The 21353-nt window shown below is 37.7% G+C and overlaps 1 protein-coding gene across 3 annotated transcripts in view; it reads left to right on the top strand.

The window, feature by feature from the left end:
• The first annotated feature begins 824 nt into the window (after window positions 1-824).
• Window positions 825-21353, top strand: part of SULF1 (sulfatase 1) — a 97998-nt gene continuing 77469 nt past the window's right edge. For all 3 annotated transcript variants that reach the window (XM_027905211.1, XM_027905212.1, XM_027905208.1), the window contains exons 1-2: window positions 825-895; window positions 3121-3218. The gene's annotated coding sequence lies outside the window, so the exon portion shown is untranslated. The remainder of the gene's footprint in view (window positions 896-3120; window positions 3219-21353) is intronic.

The following is a 21353-nucleotide window of genomic DNA, read 5'->3' as shown; positions in this document are numbered from 1 at the left end:
ATCTAGAGAGAAGGACGAGTCTTCACTAGTTGCCAACAACTTTATATGACATTAATGGTGAGCAGAAAGATTCAATAGTAGCTAGTGACAATGTCAGAGAAACCCTTCAGTCTGATTATGCTATCACTACCCTGATAAAAAATTTGGAAAACAATCAACAACAAACCCACATTATTAAAAGCTGGACAGATAATCTTTCAAATAAAGAGAGTCAAAACCACATATTAGGTAATATAATAATATTAATTTTTACTTTTCCAATTGTTTCATACCTATATAGTTTTTGACTATTAAGAGTGAGCCTAAATTTTCAAGGGGAAATTGTAGAAGACCTATTGTTTTTCACAGCCACTACCAACTTGAAAACCTAACAGCACATTCATTTGTATTTCGATTTATTAGGAAGCAGGCTTAAATGAACTTGCTGGTTGGAATCTAAATAAGTCATCCTGACTTTCTGCTTTGCACCTGAAGAAGCAGCTTTAGATGGCTGCTGCCCTCTGTAGATACTGTATACTATCAGTATAACCTTCTCAAGAAAATACTAAGTAGGAAAGAGAATTGTTGATAAAGGGAGAAAATTGCAGTACTAATGTACTTTGCTGTAACCATTCCCTGCTGAAACTTGAGGCAATAGTCCCAGTGAGGCTTATGGAATAGCTCAAAAAACCATTCCTCTATGCAATGTTTTTCTTTTTGTGCTGGGATTTTTTCCTAGAAATAATGTATAGATAAAGTGATTTGTTTGGGGTTTTTTTCTTTCAAAATATCATTAAATTTATTGCTTAGAAATTGTTATAATTTTCTATTGGTTTATTTATTACAGAAGAAAAGAGACTGAACTGAGGAAGAGTGGGAAAATAATGATAATATTTCTTTCTTGAATAAGAAAAAGGTAAGATTGAGAGGACCATAATACTGCAAGTACTTATTTATTGCATAATAATAACAATGAGGTAATTTTTTAAGATCCCACATGCTAGCAGCTTTTGATTTAAATTTATTCAGACCTTCACAGTTTTGGCTGCCTAAAATCTGATGATTTAAAATTCACGATCCTTTCCAATTAGCTGAGACAATGAGTCCACTGTTTATGCCACTGTATTAACCTGTTCAGCATTAGAGAAGAAAAAGTTACATTTCACTTTGTAGCAGCATGTTGGGGTTGTATGTATTTCAGGTTCCTTGATTTATACTATCTCCAGTTTGGGTTTGTTGAAGGGAGGTTTTGGTTTTTTTTTTTGCTTTCTCTCCATTCCCTGGAAGCTATAAATCCCCCAATTTTTCCTGGGTTTTCGGGGGTTTTTGGGTTTTTTTGTGGTTTTTTTTGTCCCAGGTACACACCTGTGAAGGAAATAATGCTCCCCATACGTGTTCATTGTTCCCATTGCTGGTGTCTCTGCAAATCACTCGAGTTTTCCTAATAAGATTGGGTTTGACCTTTTTAGAAGTTCTCAGATGAAGAATTTAACTGCACTCTTTAGCCTCAAAAGAGATAGACTTCCCTGCCACTGCCCTTATAAACAGCTGTAAGAAACAGTAAAGCATGATTGTTCCAAAATCAAAGCCAGGCCTCAGAGCTGTTCAGGAGTGTGCAAGCATTAGGCAGCCAAGGTCTGGCTGCACCTTCTCAGAAGGGTGGTGCACCAGATGGAGAGACATCCTGAAGAAGGAGAGCAGACAGACTGACAGATGAGCAGACTTCATAACAGAGGAAACTAGAGAGAAGCCCTTTTGCTGACAAGCTGGCTTAGGCAGGAGAACACTGTCCAGTGCTTTTAGTGCCTCCATGTTCCAGGCAAGGGCATTGTGTTGTATGTGCTGACTGCTGGGGTGGTGGCCCCCTCGTTTCTTGTGATGGCACTGGAAGTGGTGTGACAACACAGGGAGCCCTGTGATAGAACTGACCCATCTGAGAACTAATCTTGCTTGCTGGTTTGCTGTTATGGTTTTGGCTGGTGTGATTAGTACTTGGACAGATTAGTTCTTTCTTCTGGCTCTCCTCAACCCCAAGAGTGTGTGCAGGCACATGCTGGAGACACTCTCTGTAAGGACAGTGGAGGAAGGTGGTGTCTCTTCTGTCAGAAGATTGTGACTTATCTAGGCTGAAACTATAGCTCGTGTCAACAAAATATTTCCTGGGTTCATGAAAATAAATGAAGTAAAACTCCTTTTTCTGTCAATGAAACTTTCTCCTGACTAGAGTTGTCTATGAGATCCAGAATCTTAATAGCTGCTCAGGCCAGAAGAGCAGAAAGTAGATCTGAACCAATAGGTTCTTATGAAAGGAAGGAAATGATTGAGGAATTTAGATTAATATAGTAGATACTGATAGCTACCTTTCAGTTGCCTAAAGACAAAATGGAATAGTTTTGTTAATTTATATATGATTTCAATATTATCTCATTTTAGTAAAGAACAAATAAATGAATGAACAATTATGAAAGCCAAGACAAGGATCTCCAAATTTCTATTCAGATATTACAAATATTCTTGGAAAATGTCTCAACAAGTTATAGAACTTAATAACAGACATCTGGATATTTGAACTGTCCATTAGAATCTGGGGCTGAAGATGTAAATGTTTTGTTATTCAAACAGTAGGACTACACTGAACTTGAAGATCTACAGGGCTGTTAAATTTGATAAGAGTTTTCCCACAGGGAGTGCAAAAGGAAAGCACTTTCATTTGATTTTGATAGCTAAATAAAATATAGCTCATCCTTTCTGTACAGTTATAATAGCAGAAATTGCATTTTTGTTTTTTTCTCATGTAGGAAAAGATCTATCCTAAGTTATCTTGGCTGTACTAAAGCTTTGAAAAAGCAGGTACACACTGATAGCTACTTTAATAATGAACAAAACACAAGGAAGTCAGGATCTTTAAAAATTATGGTCTGTAAAGTTTCAATTCTTTTAACTATGGTAGTTTGCTAACTTGTAAGCAAGGTAATTATACATGGATAAACTTGGTTCTAGAGAGTGATTCAGCAAAGTAAACAGAAATTTATTTTATTTAATTTAGTTTTGCAAACAAATTCTAAATCCAGTATGAACAGAGCTTGTAAAAGTGTGATTCCTAGCAGTTTTAAGTATTAATGTGTTTTCCCCTTTTTGCAGGTTTTGCCTATAATAAATTCACTGAGCAAGACATGCAGACTTCTACCCAATGCTATGAAAATTAACCAAGGCACACTAATTTCAGGAAATCTTCAAAGGTACAAAAATATGATGCTTATTCAGTAATTAATTAAACCAAAGAAACCATCAGCATGTGCTACATAGCCTAAGTCTTATGTCAGGTCAATAATTAAGCTGTAGTAAATCTTCTGGAGATTCTATTCTGCCAAACTTTAAAGACTCAAGACTAACTCAAGGACCCTTTATGTTTTAGTAAGCCAGTAAATGATTACACAGATAGCTTTTCAATCTGAAGTTTGCTACTATTAACTTTCTATTTTTTAGGACATCCAGGAATGGTGTGTTTTGTGGTTATTGAATAATATCCTGTGAACAATATGTATGCCTTTCGTGAGTTTATGAAAAGGAATATTTTATAGACTTCAGTGATGTCAAGATAAAAGTGCACTTTTCCTGCAGGGAAAGATATACATTAAGTGAAAAGTAATGGTTTGGAATTTTCCCTTGTTTATGTGAACATGATGATTATGAAAACTTGAACCTAACCTCACTGTATGCAGCTGGTCATGGTAAAGAGAGAGCATTATGCAAGCTGTCGTGTTGGACTCTGCCAAAGTAATTCCAAAATATATGCAGTAGTTACGTGCTTTCAAGGGCTGGCTGACTTCTAGGTGGAATTAGGAGGTCATAGCAAGTTGTGTGGTGACCTCGTGATGTGGGAATTATGGCACTAGACTGAATATCAAATCATACGTCTCAGCTTAACAAATAAAAATACAAAGCCACATGACAGAACACAGAGCAGGAAGTTTGAAATGCTCTGAGATTCATTTTTTCCCTTAACTGTATTATTTTCTGTCACCTCATTTACATAAACTATTTCTGGTTGAACAATTTGCAAACACATGTGATTTAGTAGCAGGTATATGTGTGGCAGAGGTGAATTTGGATTTAAAATTAGGACATTACTCGCAGTGAAAGACAGCTGGTATACATCAAGTTTATTTCACGTGCAAGTTTTTGTATGGACTTTTGTTGGAACCACTTACTCTTTGACATGTTAGCTCATAGTTTATTTTAATTACAGAATATTTAAGTTTCCAGATCTTTAGATAATGTTTCATAATGATTGGAATTAATGTGAGATTATTCAAACTGCTTCATTTTCCCTCCAGATGTGTGGCAGTATGTTGGTCCCATATAAAGCACGTATTATTTTCTTGCATACAGCGTATCAGGATATCCAGGCTGTCCTATACCATCTATACCAATGATCTAGTTAATAACTTCATTTACATCTTAATGTTCTCTACCAATTTCATCTAAATTTTTACTAGGCTTATCTGTATTTTTCCTAGGTTTCTCTTAAAGAGGTTAACTAGACTAGGGGCAAGAAAATGCATGCCTTAGATTTCCACAGAAGCTGAAGTTATGAAATAGTATCGTTTCAATGAGTGATCTTGCTTTTGATGAAGAGAATGCATTGGATTATTTTTTGCCATACCTTTTGGTTCTACTCGGTGAAATTACAAGTGACCATTTCAGCCATGTTCCCGGTCTACCCAAGGCAGGAAACACAAATAATCTTGTGAAGAACGTTATATTGGAAGATTTCCAAGCAATTTTTGCAGATCCAAAGGTTAATTTTTATTTCTTTTTAAAACTTGGATATTCTTTATCTAACCTGAAACTCTAGTGTTTCACTCTTTATTGACTACCTCATCTGCCATTCTAGAGAGATTTTGCAAGAAAAGTTTATAAACATACTTTTTCTTGACAGATTTTGGGTCATAGTGTCTCATACAATGAACCTATAACTGTGAAGTATGCATAAATGTAATTCATATTTGTCAGTATTAGGAATTCTTTCAGAATATTTATTATGAAATAAAGTGTTATCACTTGCACCATGGATAAAATAGTTCCAAGAAAAATGAAAAGGCGGCTTTTTGACCTGAAGCTTAAAAATCACGTCTCTTATGTATATAATCTATTAATGACACACTCAGTGCAAAGACTTTCCTGGCACATTATCCGCTGACATTCCAAGAGCCAACTTCAGTTAATTAAGTTGAATACAACTTAACCCTTGGGGTTAGATTTTTTAGAAATGTAGTCTCATTACTGCACACATACATATCCCAGTCCCAGTTCCAAGTAGATATATATGGTTCCCAGTTTATTTTGGGGAATTATAAGAACTTGAAAAACCCATTTTAGGTCACCTGAAATGAGCACGATCTAGAAACAAGAACTGCAGAGGCTTGCAGGACTTAAGAGAGTGAGTCCGCATGAGGTCAAGAGTACTGGAGTGATTAGCGATATCTCCAAGCAAAAAATCTGGGTGTATGGTAAGATGGGTTTCACAGAATAATTTTCAAAAATCCCAGCAGGCTGGGAGAGGCTGGGAAACTTAGGAACAGAGTCATAGAACTTGTAACGTTTTCTTGCAGTTCACTGCATCACCCTTCATTTTAGTTTATGCACACTGAGGGCACAGTCACTTGTCTATCAGCAAAGATATTACTGAATGTCCTGCTAGAAGGTGTACAGCAAAACTACAGTCTTTTTGTAGGGTTTCTCTTTCTGTGCTGTGATGTTTTGCTGTTATTAGCTGTCTACACGGGATGCAGGCAAGTTGTGTTGAATCTGCATCCAGGATCTTGTCAAGCGTCTTCATCTCCTTATCTAGAGGGTTTTTCTTCGTCTCCTGCTACAAGGTCACGAGGAAATACCTACCAGAAATAGGGAAGTCCCTTAGGAAAATCCTCTGATACAGAAGTACAGCTGTATGTTGCATGTACATACATGTTCAGACACGAACACACAGAAAGATTACCTGCTAATAAGCATGCTAAGAAGCTATTTGCTCCTGCGTCCATCCCAAGTGATCTCCGCCATCAGCGACTTTAGTTAGCACATGTATATCCCACTTTTGCAAACAAATGGATTCATTCTCAACTTCTTTTCCTCTAGTGTTGTCACATTTCTCAGTTTGGAAAAGAGGATTACGTAGAAGGGGATTATTAGCTGAAAGATAAGGGGGGGTTCCACCTAAAAGTGTTAGAGTAAGCAAATTTTGACTTTAATAGTTATAGCTGATAAAATCAGATATTCCAAGAAGACACAACTTTGCCCCTTCGTTTCCTCTCTATTTTGTGACTTTTTTGCCCACATCACATTACCTGGTAAACAAGTGCCCTTTCCATTTGTTTTTTTTTTCCATCACATCTTACACATAAACCCTTTCTGTTTCTCTATATACACTGTTGATTAAGATCTAGAGGGAGGTTTTTTTAAAGACCGTCAATATAGTAGAAAGTCTGTGATCTTGGGAGTTTTCCCTTTACAAACTGTGAAAACGAAGATTCTGGGATTTGCTTTTAGCGTATCTGTAACCTACCACATGTCACTTAACTTGTTTGCCTTTGTGGCTGCTCATCCCTATTAAATTAGTTCACACCAGTAGAGCTCCAAAGAGAAAGGATGAGGTTTTTCTCCCTCGTTTCCTCCTGCTACTTAGTGGGAAAGGGTTCTCAGCTGCTGATTATGTTGCTTCATTGGTTTTCTTGCTGGCGTGTTTCTCTGCACCGCATGTCTTAATGAGGAACAGGCGGTCAGCAGTTTGGTGGGCAGTATGCTGAGAGGGTATGCCTGGGAAAAGAGAGACAGGCAAGAGCAAAACAGATCCAAAGAGCTTCCTTTCTAACCTGCACCAAAATGAAGGCAGGAACTTTTGTATAAGTGTTCTCTTAAGATTACAAGATCAGGCTGTCAAATTGCCTGTCTCTGGAAGTATTTTTCCTAAAATTAAGTGGTGTTTTTTTTTTCCTGTAAGAGCCAAGTCACTTCCTTCCTATCCATTATCAGTCATATTACTGTGCCTTACTGGAGAAATGCACAATGCAAGGGCATCAAAATAAGACATGCACAGTCTGATAAAAATAATTTCAATATTTCATGTAAGGAGTGTTTTTAAGGTGGATTTTGTAAAGGAAGTATATGTGTCATTTTTTCCTCTATCCGTTCCAAATATTTCCATTCAAATGAACATTGAAGAAGAATTGGGTTTTTTATTAACCACACACTTCTACTGCCAGTAATTTGAGTTTTTTGCAAAAAGACAAAATATCTTTATTAGGAAGTAGACCTATAGCATCATTAAGATTGTAATTATCGTATAATCAGAGAGTCGTAGAATGGTTTGGGTTGGAAGATCATCTAATTCCAACTAAATTTAAAGATCATCCAGTTCCAACTACCCACCATGGGCAGAGACACCTTCCACTACACAAAGTTGCTCAATGCCCCATGCAACTTGGCCTTTAACACTTCCAGGGATGGGGCATCCACAGCTTCTCTGGGAGACCTGTTCCAGTGCCTCACCACCCTCAAAGAGAAGAATTTCTTCCTAATGTCTAATCTAAATCCATCCTTTTTCAGTTTGAAGCCACTCCCGTTTGTCCTATCACTTTGTAAAATGTCTTTGTAAAATGTCCCTCTCCAGCTTTTTGTAGGGCCCCTTTAGGGGCTTCTCTAAGGTCTTTTGGGGAATTTTTCTTCTCCAGGCTTAACAACCCCAACTCTTTCAGCCTGTGTTCATAGAAGAGGTGCTCCAGCCCTCTGAGTATCATAATGGCCCTCCTCTGGATATGCTCCAACAGTTTCCCATCCTTCTCATGCTGAGGGCCCCAGAGCAGCATGCAGCATTCCAGATGGAGTCTCATGAGAGCAGAGCAGAAGGGCAGAATCACCTCGCTCAGCCTGCTGGGTGCACTTCTGATGCAGCCCAGTACACAGTTGGCTTTCTGGGCTGCAAGTGTACATTGCCAGGTCGTGTTGAGCTTCTTGTCAACCAGTATCCCCAAGTCCTTTTCCTCAGGATTGCTCTTAATTCATTTCTGCCCAGCTCATATTTGTGCTTGAACAGCATGCAGGGCCTTGCATTTGGCCTTATTGAGCTTCATGAGGTTCACACAGGAACTATATCGCATGATGTACTCAGAGAATGGAAAAAATGAATACTGGAAAGGAAACTCTTTTCAGACTTTATGTATTAAGACCAGAACAACGAAAGAAAACAGTTAAAGCAAAACCATATAAACAGGCAGAACTGCCTAATGTGACATCAGTGGTGATATAAAGCAAAATGAAAACTAAATGCTTTTTGAGTGAGATATATGGATGAGACTGGCATTTCTTTACAGAGGACTTTTTTGGACATCTTGAAAAAAAATTGCATATCTGCAGCTACTTAAATCTACTTTCAATGAGAAAAGCACTTGAACATGTGTTTGTATAAGTATATGTGTTATTGACATAGCAATGAAGCAGCTTACTGACTTGGGGCCAAGAAACACTAATGGGAAAACTTTCCAGCATTTGTTGTTGCCTTGCAGTTTTACACATCTAAGACAGCATTTTTTTCTCATAGTTGCCTCAAGTTGTAATCATTTTCTCTACCTCCTCCTCAATCTGTTCCCAGAAGGAAGAAGAAAATGGCTTATTATCTGTGTCACATGAAGGTCTGGTCGGTTTGTGTCTTGACATGCAACCAGATTGTTTATAAGTGAAGTGCAGGCTCTCACCTAAAAAAATGTTGAGAAAGAAGATATTACTTCTGGGAAGAATTTCACCATGTTTCACACTTTATTCCTCACGAGGAAGAAAAATTCATGGGTTTCCAGCCAGTTTTCCAGTTCTTAATATATAGGAGTGTGTACAGAGGATAGAAGAGGTGTACATGAGAGATCCCCTTCTCAGCTCCTTCAGTGCTACACTGCAGTGAGAAAACTCATGTAATAGTTAGCTGATTAAGCTGATATTTAGAGGAATCAAGTCTCACCTCCTTGCTCCAGGCAAGATTTCCTGAATGACAGTGCTACAGTCAATGCTGTAGGGAAAATATTGCTTCACCATCTCACAGGACATAGACATTTAAGATTTTGTAGTGCTGGGATAATGCAGTAATGGGATGCTCGTAAATGCCAAAGAGAAATGCCAGGCTTCACGGCTCAGCAGCCGTGTATTGCACAGTGAGCATGTTTATCTCTAGGAACTGATCCTGGAAGCTGCAGGCCATGCCAGTTCCCACTGAAGGCATTCCCAGACGCCTCCGTGATCAGGTCCTGTAAGATGTAAATTAAGATGACTAAGGCAATAAAATATAACCAGTGATTAACATAGCAGGTCTTTATAGCCATTAATATTTATATATGACTGACTGACGATGTTCAACCATGCAACTAATTGAAAACAAATAAAGATTTGATGACACAGTAATTGTAACTGAAATGAAAACATTCTTCACCGGCATATTTAGATTCTTCTACACACATTAACTTTTTCTTTTAGGTAGGAGGCCTTCCCCACTCCTCTTCATAGTTTCAATGGTACCAAATTAAACTATCATGTACACTGTGTGTTTCTGAATACTTAAAACTGTGCACAGCTATTGAAATAAACCAGAATACCATAAGACAACAAAAGAAAATTTTTATATGGAAACTTGAAATTTGAATTTCAGTTGTGATTTAGATAAATTCGTAAAGATCTCAACTAATGGCCCCTAATGCCATGGAAGTGGTGAACTGTATTTGCACAGCCTCCTGCTTGGGTTACACTTAAAATTCTATAAGGATTATATTCTGTGATGTTCACAACATAGTGGATGTACATTACAGCTCAAGGTACTCAGCTGGATCATGATGAATTTTTAACCTTATGAAAGAATATTATAATTTAAGAATATTTTGGAGTAGAGATGTTGAGTTTTTTTTCTTGATTTTCCTTCTATTCACTACCAGGTGTTGTTGTATCACCTTCAGAGTGCATTGTCTGAAGCTCAGGTGCATGGTAATTATCTGCTGGGTCTCTGCTGAGACTTTTCTCACGATCTGAACATTATATCACACATATGGCACAGGCTGCAGCTAAAATAAAGAGAGGTGATACAGTAGTTAAGGTGAAGCATGATGCTGAAATACAACAGCAACAAAGATATAACTATTAACTCAAAGGATATTAACTGGAATAGACAGCATAAGGATACTTACAGTTATTATCTGGAAAAATTTGTAATAAGAGATAGCTGAGTGGATCTGTCTCATTCCAGGAACATATCAAAGGTAGAACAGCTCTGCTGTCCTCCTGACTTCTGAAAACTTTCATTAATGTGTAACTCTGCCATAAGACCACTATCATGTGTTTCCCGTGTCTTTTGTGGTTCATGATGGTTACAGTGATTGTGTTAAAGTTATGCAGCCTTACAAACATAACTTCTATCTAATAAATCACTATTACTAAAGGTATATAGGCTACATTAGACATATTCCTGTAGCAAAGATTTGCTGGCTACAAATTTTATATGCCCTATATAGACTTACTCATTAGATTATCACTATTATAACATCTGAACAAAACATGTATCTGTAGAAGAATTCTGGTTTTGATGTTGGATTAGTTCTGAAGTTTGCTATTCAGTAAACAGATATTGTTGAATAAGAAAGTATCACTTTGCAAGTTGAATTTTTTGTGCAGAACAACAATTTACGTGCATTATTGATCAGCATATCGAATAGCAACAAAATACTTCCATAGATCGGAGTTAGATAATTATGTAAAAGATTTCTGGCTCTTATGTTTCACTATTTTTTTTTTCTTTTGTGTAGACATGTTCTTTCTGTAAGTATAAATAAAGAAAAGCATTTTCTAGTAGCACTGTTACTTCACTATATTAAGAAAACAAGAGGGATCATTTCACCCATCACTGAAATGCAGCCATTTCAGTGACATGTAATTTTATGGATGCTAGGAAACTAAACAAGGGTTTAGTGATCAGTAGAATAATATATGCTGTTAAAACTGCACAGAAGAGGTAAGCAGGATAGAATGCAGCTACTTAATTAAAATATTTTGTGTGTGTCTCAAAGATGTTTATTTTAAATAATGGATACTTTCTTTAGGTGTGTGAACTCAAAGACTGCTTCGATACAGGGAGATGTTTGACCTGCTTCAAGCTATAAAAGAAGATTTGTGATTCTCCTAAGTCCACAAGCCCTAGATTAATGTTGGTGTCAAACTGATTCTATGTTAAGCTCATTTAATGTACCTCTGGGCTATAAGATGTTACTTTGCCAGCAGCAAAGGTCACATGTTTTCAGGTATTGACAGTGCAAGTAATGACAAGTTGTTTCTGTGTTTGAGTAGATTACGGTCTTTTTAGCTTCATTCAATGAATTTGGCAAAATGTAGCCTCTGCCCAAGAGGGCCTTGCACCTTTGAGCATACAGCTGGGGGCATTATTAAACCTCCGGCTCTGAAATCTATAGCTTCATTTAGTTCAGACCTCCCAAAGGAATTTTTATGCCCTTGGCTAAATAGCAAACAATTTTGAAGCTGACTTTACTAGGTAGAAATAGAATAATTTATATATTTAGTCCTTTTTAAGCATATTTTTTGTTTAGATTTATTTAGCTATGCCATGTCAAACTAGCTTTACAATTGCAGTTATAAAAACCAACAGTTTCTGTGAAACTTGCAACCGTCAGTCCTAAGGAAGGAAGCCTGATCAAATAGCTGAAACTCAGGAGCAGCGCTGAAGTGCAGCTTTCCTGGCTCCTTCCTAGGTTGTTGAGTGACAAAGTAAGCCGTGTAACAATAGCAAGATTTACACAGTGTTGTGAGTCATCTTTAACAGGTAATCAGAAAATGCATTGAACCACTTAGATGGGAGCCTGAAACTTCCCAAACAGTCACAGAGTACATATGACTCCTCCTGTATGTTTGAGTGGTGAAGAATGCTCAGAGGAAAGTTTTGTCCTCTAAGGCAAAAGGCAGTAAATGGAGTTTAGGTTAGAATTCTCTGGGAATAGCATGTGCTAAGTATTGTCAGACACCTGCAATTTGTGGGACAGGTTTTTTTCCTCCCAGACTGAGATCTGAGCAAGGGGAAATGGAAGCAGCTTACGGTGGATGACAAGGGGATGACTACCCCAGGTAGTTCTCTCTTGCACAAACACAGATACCTAGGTCAGAGCTACAGTCATGCTTCTCTGAGAAGCAAATATTTAGAGCCTGAAGTCATGTCCTCAGTCTCAGTGCTTGCTCCTCAACTCTTTCTACATCACCACAAAATTGTCATTTGATAAAGATCAGAAATGTCTAAAGAATGCCAGCACCCTGTCCCCACATCATGTGATCTAAGCTGCAGAACCAAGCCCTGCTCCTCTTCATCCCCAGCATATGGGTGTTGCCTGGAGCAGCTTTCCCAGGAGAGGTAGACTGAATATTTTATCACCATTGCCTGATGACTGAGGAACACCCTTGGGACTGGAGCTGGAGCTCCAGATGTCATCATGAGGGGGAGTGCTTGAACCTCAGGCTTCCAGTTTCTGATGGAACCCCAGCATCCCATGAGTTTTCCATGGCCGATGTGTGCCTCGCAAATTGGGCTCCTTCAGAGAATCATGCCTGCTTTGCATCTCCCAAACAGCTTTAGCTAAAAGGCAGGGTCTTAAGCAATTAGTGCAACACAGACAAGGTGACAACTGAGCAGACCCAGAAGCCTACCATTAGGCCTCCAAGGAACTTTAGGTATCTTAAACTGTGCAGTACGATAGGTATGGATTATTTTAATTGCTCTTGTGAAGTTAAGCTTCTAAGTTTCTCTGAAAGGGCACTGATGTAATTCATTGCATGCTTGCTGAAAAGCACATTGGTTCATGCTATAGTGACCCAGCTATTGTTAGACATTGTTAATTTGTTTGTATATGTGTCACAGTTCCTAGAAGTGTCTGTACAAGGGTTTAACTGAACCTGATTAGCTTTATCAACAGACTTGCACACAGACATGCTTTTCTCACATCTGTGCTGGTTTTTTCACTGCCTCCTTTCTCCTTTTGTCATATTTTCCTTATCACAGTTTCCCTAACTTTAACACTTCTCTGAACCTTTTCCTTTTTATTCACTTCCTAGTTGCCTTTTATCTTTGTGGAAAGGTGCAAAAGATGTAAAAATGGCAGATGGAAGATGAGACTAAATAAGATTTGAAAATGCAGTATAGTTTGCCCCCCAAGCTTTTCACAGCAAAATTTGGGATCTATGTGTGTGTGTGTGTGTGTGTGTGTGTGTGTACCTGTAGGTAGATAAAGAGATAGACTAAGGTGTAATCTCTAGCTATTGCTTTTCAGTATCTTTTCAGTAAAAAGAGTTGGCCAATAGCTCAAAAATGACACAAATTACCTCATCTACTGGATAGGATCCAGAGACCTAGATGTAGGTGTTAGTGTGTGCATATCTGGACTCCCATTAGAGGCAATACCATTTGAGTCAATACAGCCAGTGGAGCTTGGAGAGTTGCACCTGGACAGTCAAATAGTTTCCAGGCTCCACTAACTGTACAGGCTGGATTGCCCTCTGACTGTCATGGGAGCTTAGACACCTACCTCATGTAGTGACACCAACATTTTGGGAATTAAAATCTTAGTGTCTATGATGTAGAGGTGAGTCCCACCCAGTGAAATTATTTAATTAGATGCAGATGTACGTGTAAGGTAAAGACAGTGATTGAATTAAAATTAGTGTGATTTTAACATGAATGAATTCCAACCTATTCTGTTATGTGAGCCTCAGGGGTAATTAAAATCCAATGTATGGCTAACTTACTTTTATATGCATTTACCTATCACAGGAGGGATATATATGGCTGTATTCATGAGGCAAGTAACTCTAGATTATTTTTTTCATGTTTAAGATTCAGGGTGCTCAGTAAGCATTTAGTAATGCTAACTCCCATTAAGCACTACATAAGTCAATTACACTTATTCATATCCAATGAAAATATTAAAACCAGAAGTTAGAGAGCAAGTCCCGTAGAGTTTGAACAATTCCAGATAATGATTACTACCATAAAGTAAGAACACTCGTCACCTTCAGAAGTTGTTTAGCACTAAGCACAATGAAGGCCTCAAGGGCATGTTCGTACCACAAGAGAGGTTCAGCCCAGGACCTAAGAAGCACTGACAAGCGGACAAAACAGACATGAAGTGATTCATAGATTTTTGTGCTTGATCCCATGCATGAAGGTGAATCTGACTCTCTGACCTTCCTTTAAATAATCAGATTCAGTTTTGTTTTTCTGTGCAAAACAAGTTGCTGACAGCGTAGAAATAAAGAAGGGTTTGAATTTCTTTTAAGCTCGGAGCTCTTAAATTCTTCTGTCTCAGCACTGCCTCACTAGATATGTTGGTTGTGCACCCATTCAGAAGCAGGATACATTCAGCACTTGATATCCATGTGGTGCAGATTATTCATGCCACAGAATTTAGCTGAAGCTCAAAGCCACATGAATGTTTCTACACTCCTTCCAGGAGCATCTCAGTTCCATAATCAGTACAGCTGCTTTTGCATTACACAGAGATGGAGCTAATAAGCCCATATAAATCTTGTCTGACTCCATGGTAAGCCAGTTCCCTGGGAAACACAGAGATTCTTGATGGTGTCAACCTGTATTGAGCTGGGGCTTATTAATTTGGGCTTAATACTGCTCTGACAAACCCATAGTGGAACTGACATTGGTGGCAATCCCGATGCTGGCAGGTAACAAGGGGTGAAGGGAATGAAGCAATTGCTTCATACCATGGTCAGTTTTTCTATGTCGTGGTTTTGCCCAGTCGGTCAGCCCCTGGGGCTGAGGATGGTTTTGTTCAGGTGATTTCCAGACAAAAAGGCCAATCAAAAGTCCTCTAGAAGAGGAGTTTGTGGTATATTAGTGGAGGCACAGTACCAGGAGATCTCAGACACTTTATTCTTTTTTTGTTTGTTTGTTTTTAATTTCAACTAACATGTCTTTTTGAAGTGACAGGAGGAGTTGCATGGACCTGTGTTCAGTCAGAGAAGTCCACTCTAGAAATCTATAGATTGAGGGGATCTTAGTTTTTACTCAGTTTTAGTAAGATAGATGTTTTGAAGTTGTCATCAAGTGATCAATTTTAAGGATGTATATTCATCTTTAAATTGTACATTCACATCAGGAGACTCCAGTGCATCAATCCTAGCTGAGACACTACGACCTGGATAGCTCTTGAAAGGCTAAGGCATGAAATAGCACTCCAGCATTAATTCTTTCAGTTTCTCCAAACTTTTAACATTTGTATATATGTAGTTTCTTCATAGGACAGTGAAACACGTTCTAGACTAGTCTTGAAAGCCTAGCCTCAGATTTATTAAAATCTTAGTAGTTTATGGTGGTTGTGAAAGTTGCTGTAATTGAAGCATCTGTTTCCATATTGATGGAGGCATTTCCAAATGAAGTTGTTCTTAGAGGCCCTTGATTATTTTTTTTTTGTCAAAAACAGAGAATTCTGGACAATAAATTTTTGGGATATTCCATCAGCTTCTTTATGATTCTGTATTAATTTCTATATTTGTACTCTTCTCTTCAAAAGTCCTATTTCAAGTAATGGAGTTTCTAAAACTATAATATCAGCTTGTGTATAAATTAATCCAGAAACCTCAAACATGCTGTTAGACAATGGAAAACTAAGATCCATGGACAAGACTGAAACATAATGAGAAGAAATGTAACAAGAAAAATAACTGTGCTGAAAACAAGTTTCTATGGGCTGCAAATATTTTTGATTTCTACAGAAACTTATCATCAAGAACTTTCTAAAAGTATGAGTTAATTGAACCTCGCAGTTTGAAAGATGAATAAGAGTTATATATTGTTTATCACTAGAGTACAGTCTGATCCATTTGTGATTGACATTTGAGAAAATATAGACCTGTTGACCCAGATGGTAACAATCACATACAGTAAGCATTTCTAGATTATAACTGCAATCAAGATTGTGACCCAAACTTCCTAGCATTTAATGTAAGCAGTGGCAGAATTAAGACTCTGCCTAAACTGAGACGGGAGCTGCTGTCAGTATTGTCTGTTAAATGCATTGGAAACTGCCATAAATACAGGTAGTTCCAGCCATGCCTTGCTATTTGCCTGGGCAAGTCCCTCAATCTTTTCTTAACAAAACAAGGACCAAAGACACACCATGTGGAACAGATTCTGAAAAAAAAAAAAAAAAGCTCTGTGGAGCCAGAAAAATCTGTTGCCTGTGACCCTAGAGAAAACTTCGCATTTGGTAAGACTTCACTTTGATTGTATTTCTTTGAGCCTTTTGCTACAAGTGTTTTAATTATTTGAACTATGTCAATAATTGCCCAAGTTTGCCTACATGAGCTCAGTCATTTAAGAAATTACTTATGAAAGTAATGAATTTGATGAGAGTATAAGTTAAGCTAATTAATCATCAGTTAGTCACGGCCTTGTGTCTAGACAAGCAGCAGTCTTGCAATATGCAGTACCTGGGGCCAGTAAGTAAGAATGCTGTATTTCACATGAAGCTTTTATTTCACTGTGATTGTTGTAGCATATAGAGACACTATAACTTGATTAAAATGGAAAATCCAATGTATTTTGTATAACTTTTGCCCTTACAGTGATGTAATCCAGATAGTGTATTCTTCAACCTTAAGTGTATCAAACAGTCAAACTAATCTATCTTCGAAGTGTCCCTGTTGAAGAACTATAATTCAGGAAAACAGATAATCTGTTGGGTACAGTGCTCAGAACCATTTCTTTGTAGATGAAATTCAGTGCTTATCACACCATCCAGAACAGCTAACCAGAGCAGCTTTCGTTAGCTCATCATTTCTGCCCTGTAACTCTCCTGGAGTCAAAGGTTCTGCAGCAGCTTTAGAACCTTAGTGTGTTTCTAACAACTCATAGCCACACATGATATAGCACTGTAGCTGGGACAAGGGTTTGATATCTTTTATCCAAGAGGAATAGTGTCACTGTTTTTACAACAGAAAGCTTAAAAAAAGCCTTTGTGGTCTCTGCTGTCATTTTCACCATGAAGGATCTTGCTTAAGGGCAGTTCAGCATACTTAGCTTTCACATGGCAGACCTGTGACATGTCCCTCGTCTCTCACTGATGGTTCCCTACTTGGGAAGTTCCCTTCAGCTCACATCAGTGGGACCTCAAGTCCATGGGAGTGAAATTCTTTTAGCTGCTTCTGGGGCTTCTTTCTATTGTGCTCTTCAAATCTGAATTGTACCAAAGTTAACAAGGCTAAAAACAGAGCAGTAACTAAGAATTATGAAGCTGGTAATACCAATATGGCCAAATCATAAAACAAAACAGTAAAGTTTCAGTGCTTGAATGAAAGCTTGCTTGCTATACTACACCAATTCCTTTATTTTACATGCTCGGTGGAAGATCGAACAAATGTCTCTTTTTTAGGGGATGATTTAGTTTATTCATACCATAGCCATCGGCAAAATTCCTCAGTGCACTATATTTTGCTGTGAGGGTATTCATGTTCTGAAGTCAAGTTCAAATGTTTAGTCACTTTAGCTATTTGAACAAACCAACTGTTTAACATTTCAAGTCACTTTTTAACAAAGTCCATTTTATATAGAAAACAACGCTCCTAGCTAATTCTTGAGTTTACTTTGCTTGGCCAACCACACTGAAATCTTGAATACCCAAGGAGTAGATGCAGTAATATGAAAGTGCAGTAAAAACACATTACTAGATTCACCTTAAGCAAATTAACTGTAGAGGAGGCCATGCATTAGCAGGCTATCCAAGGAATCTAAGCCAATTATGTGATGTAAAGCTCTAATAGCAACAGCAATGTTCTCAGTCTTGCCAGCACACAGTAAGAAGACAGAGCACTTTCTGTTGTCAGGAGAAGAAACAACTCTTCTGCTTGTCTCCCACTACTCACCTCCTGCTTTATCAAAATGAGTGCAAGGACAGGATCTTCACCAAAAGAGGGAAGTCTCTCATGCAGGAGGGATACACCAGTTCATATCTTGATAAGGATGGCTGCAGAGCTGAGAAAGGCTGAAATTTCAGATTCATATGGTTCTGTGGCTTCTTATGTGGATCTTCACTCTCACAGTAATCTCACTCTAATGTGAGATTAGTTTATTGTAAAGAAGAGAAATGAGGCATTAGAAACTTTTAATTCTATCAAAATAATACCACACTTCAGAAACATACAGCTGGCTTGGCTTGGTACATAGGAGTGTTCCCTCCTACTCTCTGTCATTAAAGGAGGCGCTGGGGAGCATGGATTAAATTTTTAACTTAAATCAATTAACTAATTACATTAAAGCAGTAAATTGAATAAAATTATTCAGATTTGCTTTATAATACCGTGAAGGAAAATTCCCTGCACAGCTTCACACATAAAGCAGAAAAAACTTATTTAATGGGACTTGACTACAGGAGTTGTGTAAAGAATCAGAGCCAGAAATAGCGGTCAGAAAGAAATGATACTTCAGACAAAGTGGAGCAGTATTCCCTGACAGTTCTGCAAATTTGTTGATTTATTTTTATTATTTTCTTAAGCACTGAATGATACTTTGTTTTAGTGGGACTAACCTGCCCAAGCTAGCAGGCTACACGACACTGAAGTCATGTTGTGATTAACATCAAGATTCCCACATACTTAAGTCAATTCATTGTGCAAAGGTATGAGGGCAAAAAAAAAAGCAATATTCAGAATTAATAATGTTTTGTCATCCATTCACCAGTGAGTCTGGAAACACAGATGAATGTGGTGCCCTTTCCATTGCATGTCATCAGATCTGTCTTCCTAAGTCCTGAAGAAAACACATTTTAACATTGCCAGCTCACTCTGCTTTTCAGACATCTCATTTTTGGCATTATATGATTCTAGGAAAACTTATGTCTCATTTGAGAGAAAAAAAAAATGTTCTTTAGTACCTACAATTGCCAAAAAAACTTTCAAAATGGACAATCATAGAGGCTCTGAAGCCAAAAGATAAGTAACATGAATATAACATTTCTTATTTTTTAAAATAACATTATTTTGAAAACAGTTTCTTGATTTATTTTGGGGATTTGACTCACATTTTTTTTATTTAACACTTGCTGCTGGCAGGAGTAATATTCATTTTGCAGTATTCTTTTAATTTCTGTTCGGTAACTTGATCATCTCTGTCATCTTCCTCTGCGTGGGCCACCTTCTTTCTTTAATGCTACTGTTACTACTGAAGTAAGTTGCAAATAACTTCAGAACTGATCTTAACAAAAATATCTTCCGGAAAATTTAGTCAGAGTCCTTTAGACTATTTCAGACTGAAACTATTGTGCAGCATGGTTAAGTTATTGTTATTCTTTTATTCCCTCTGTATAAATATAGCAGGAGTCTAAAAATCTTTTTGATGTCTAGGACAGTCCATGGTATCACAGGAAAACTAAGGAGGTCTTCTAAGCTGATTAAATAAAACCAACAAGAGTAACAGGAGGGAAGGGAGGAGGGAAAACACTTTCTTGCCTGATCTGAGTTGTTTGCAAAAGCTGCAGCAATTCTTCATCAGTTAAGGATGAAGTTTCCCTGGTGGACTGATGACCTTTGATGTGATAATTGCTGGTTTTCCTGAAACTCCCGAAAGAGAGTATGTATAGTAGGGTTAGAAGAAAAAGGGATAAATATTAATGAAGCATTGGATTTTCATTCAAAAACAGCAGGAGACAAGCAGTTAAACGCTTCTTTTCATTCCACAAAGCAGGATAGAAACTAAGATCCCTATAATATTTGCCACAAAACTTACAAACCTGAATGTCTGAGCAGTTTTGCAGTGTCCAGTATCTCTATGGGTAAAAGCTTATTCTGTTGTTGAAAATATTATTAATTCTGCATTAAGTATTAGGCTTTTACCTCCAATGTAACACATAAATAAATGTAAGGATATTAATCTCCTATTATGGTGACCTTACAAATTTTATTCTTCAGGTCAGGCTGGATAAGTTGTCCCAGGATAGGAGAATGGAAACAGTATTACCCTTCTTTTGTTGTGATCCACATGGAAGTTTTTATTCTTTACCTGAATCCAAGTGGATCCTAAGTTACTACTTTTCAACATCTGCTTGCACACAATTCACTGTCATCTGCTTGATCATAGAAAATGACAGGTAAATGTGCTACAGTTAGCATGCAGTTTGCTTGCTCTCTCAGAAGCTGGGGGAAAAGAAAAATGCTTGCAAAGAAAAAAGGGGCAATATAGCCCATTGTTTAACACAACAACAACTTTTTTTGTTTGTGTTTTTTTGTGACAGAGATGCAAGTGTTTTATTTATCTGTTAAAGTTACTTTCTTCTGGAGTTATCTTACTTTTGTGAGTAGGTAAAAAGTAACTTAGAGTTTGCCAAAAGGCTTACCATCTCCAGTCAGATGTCAATTTGCATGTCTGTCATGGCTTGGAAAAGATTAGGTATTTGCCTTTTTTCTAGCACGTCAGTCGTATTGTGCTGTTATCTTGAACTATTTAAAGACAAGTAATATTGAGATTTTCAGACTGGTTAGCTGGTGTGACTGCAAAGGCATTTTTGTATTGAAGAAATGTCTTTGTCATAGCAGCCATCATATCTGACCTGCTCCCTAAGTCACTAGGCACTAAAGGTGAAGAGCTCTTGGTCTGTTGCAGAAGAAACTCATTGTGGCCCATGACTGTCCCTGCTTTCATATGCATACACTTACTGCCAGCCTAGCAACATACAGGTTCTCTCCAAATGATTAATATAGCATCAGATGAGACGTACTGTTTCTCTGGAAGACATCCTTCTAAAGCTGGCTGAAATACGAGGTTAAATATCAAAGGGCTAACACAAAGAAAGGGACTGATCAAACAACCAGACTATTCTGTGATTTACGTGGGTTATTTTGCTGATGATTAAGTAAAGAAAAACCTGCTGAGATGAAGAGTGAGCAATTACATATTGAGGAAACTCTCATACTTATTACCTTATTAGTAGTATTCATAGTCTGAGAGACCCTCCACAGGGCGATCCCTTGCTAATTCCTTATAGCCAACAGCTTTGATGTACTTACATTATGTGGTTTTCTTGGAGGAATGGAAAAGGCAGGAAGTCTTCACTAAATACATAACCACCTAGCATCAGAGAAAAATTGCAAAATTCAGGAAACATTAGTAAATAAAGAAGGCTTACTAATGCCCATATCCCATCTCCAGCTGTCAATGTAATTTCCTAGAAGGCTGGTTAATAAAAAAAAAACCAAAGAATAAGAAGAATCATAACCACTGATTAGTGCAAGACAGAATAATTCACAAATTGAGAGGGAGATATTTCACTGTGAGCACAGATGACCAG

This window comes from Empidonax traillii, unplaced genomic scaffold (assembly GCF_003031625.1).
Source record: "Empidonax traillii isolate 1590-97213 ecotype Southwest subspecies unplaced genomic scaffold, ASM303162v1 scaffold1130:size175532, whole genome shotgun sequence".
NCBI lineage: Eukaryota > Metazoa > Chordata > Aves > Passeriformes > Tyrannidae > Empidonax > Empidonax traillii.
This window is presented reverse-complemented; position numbering and strand designations above follow the sequence as displayed.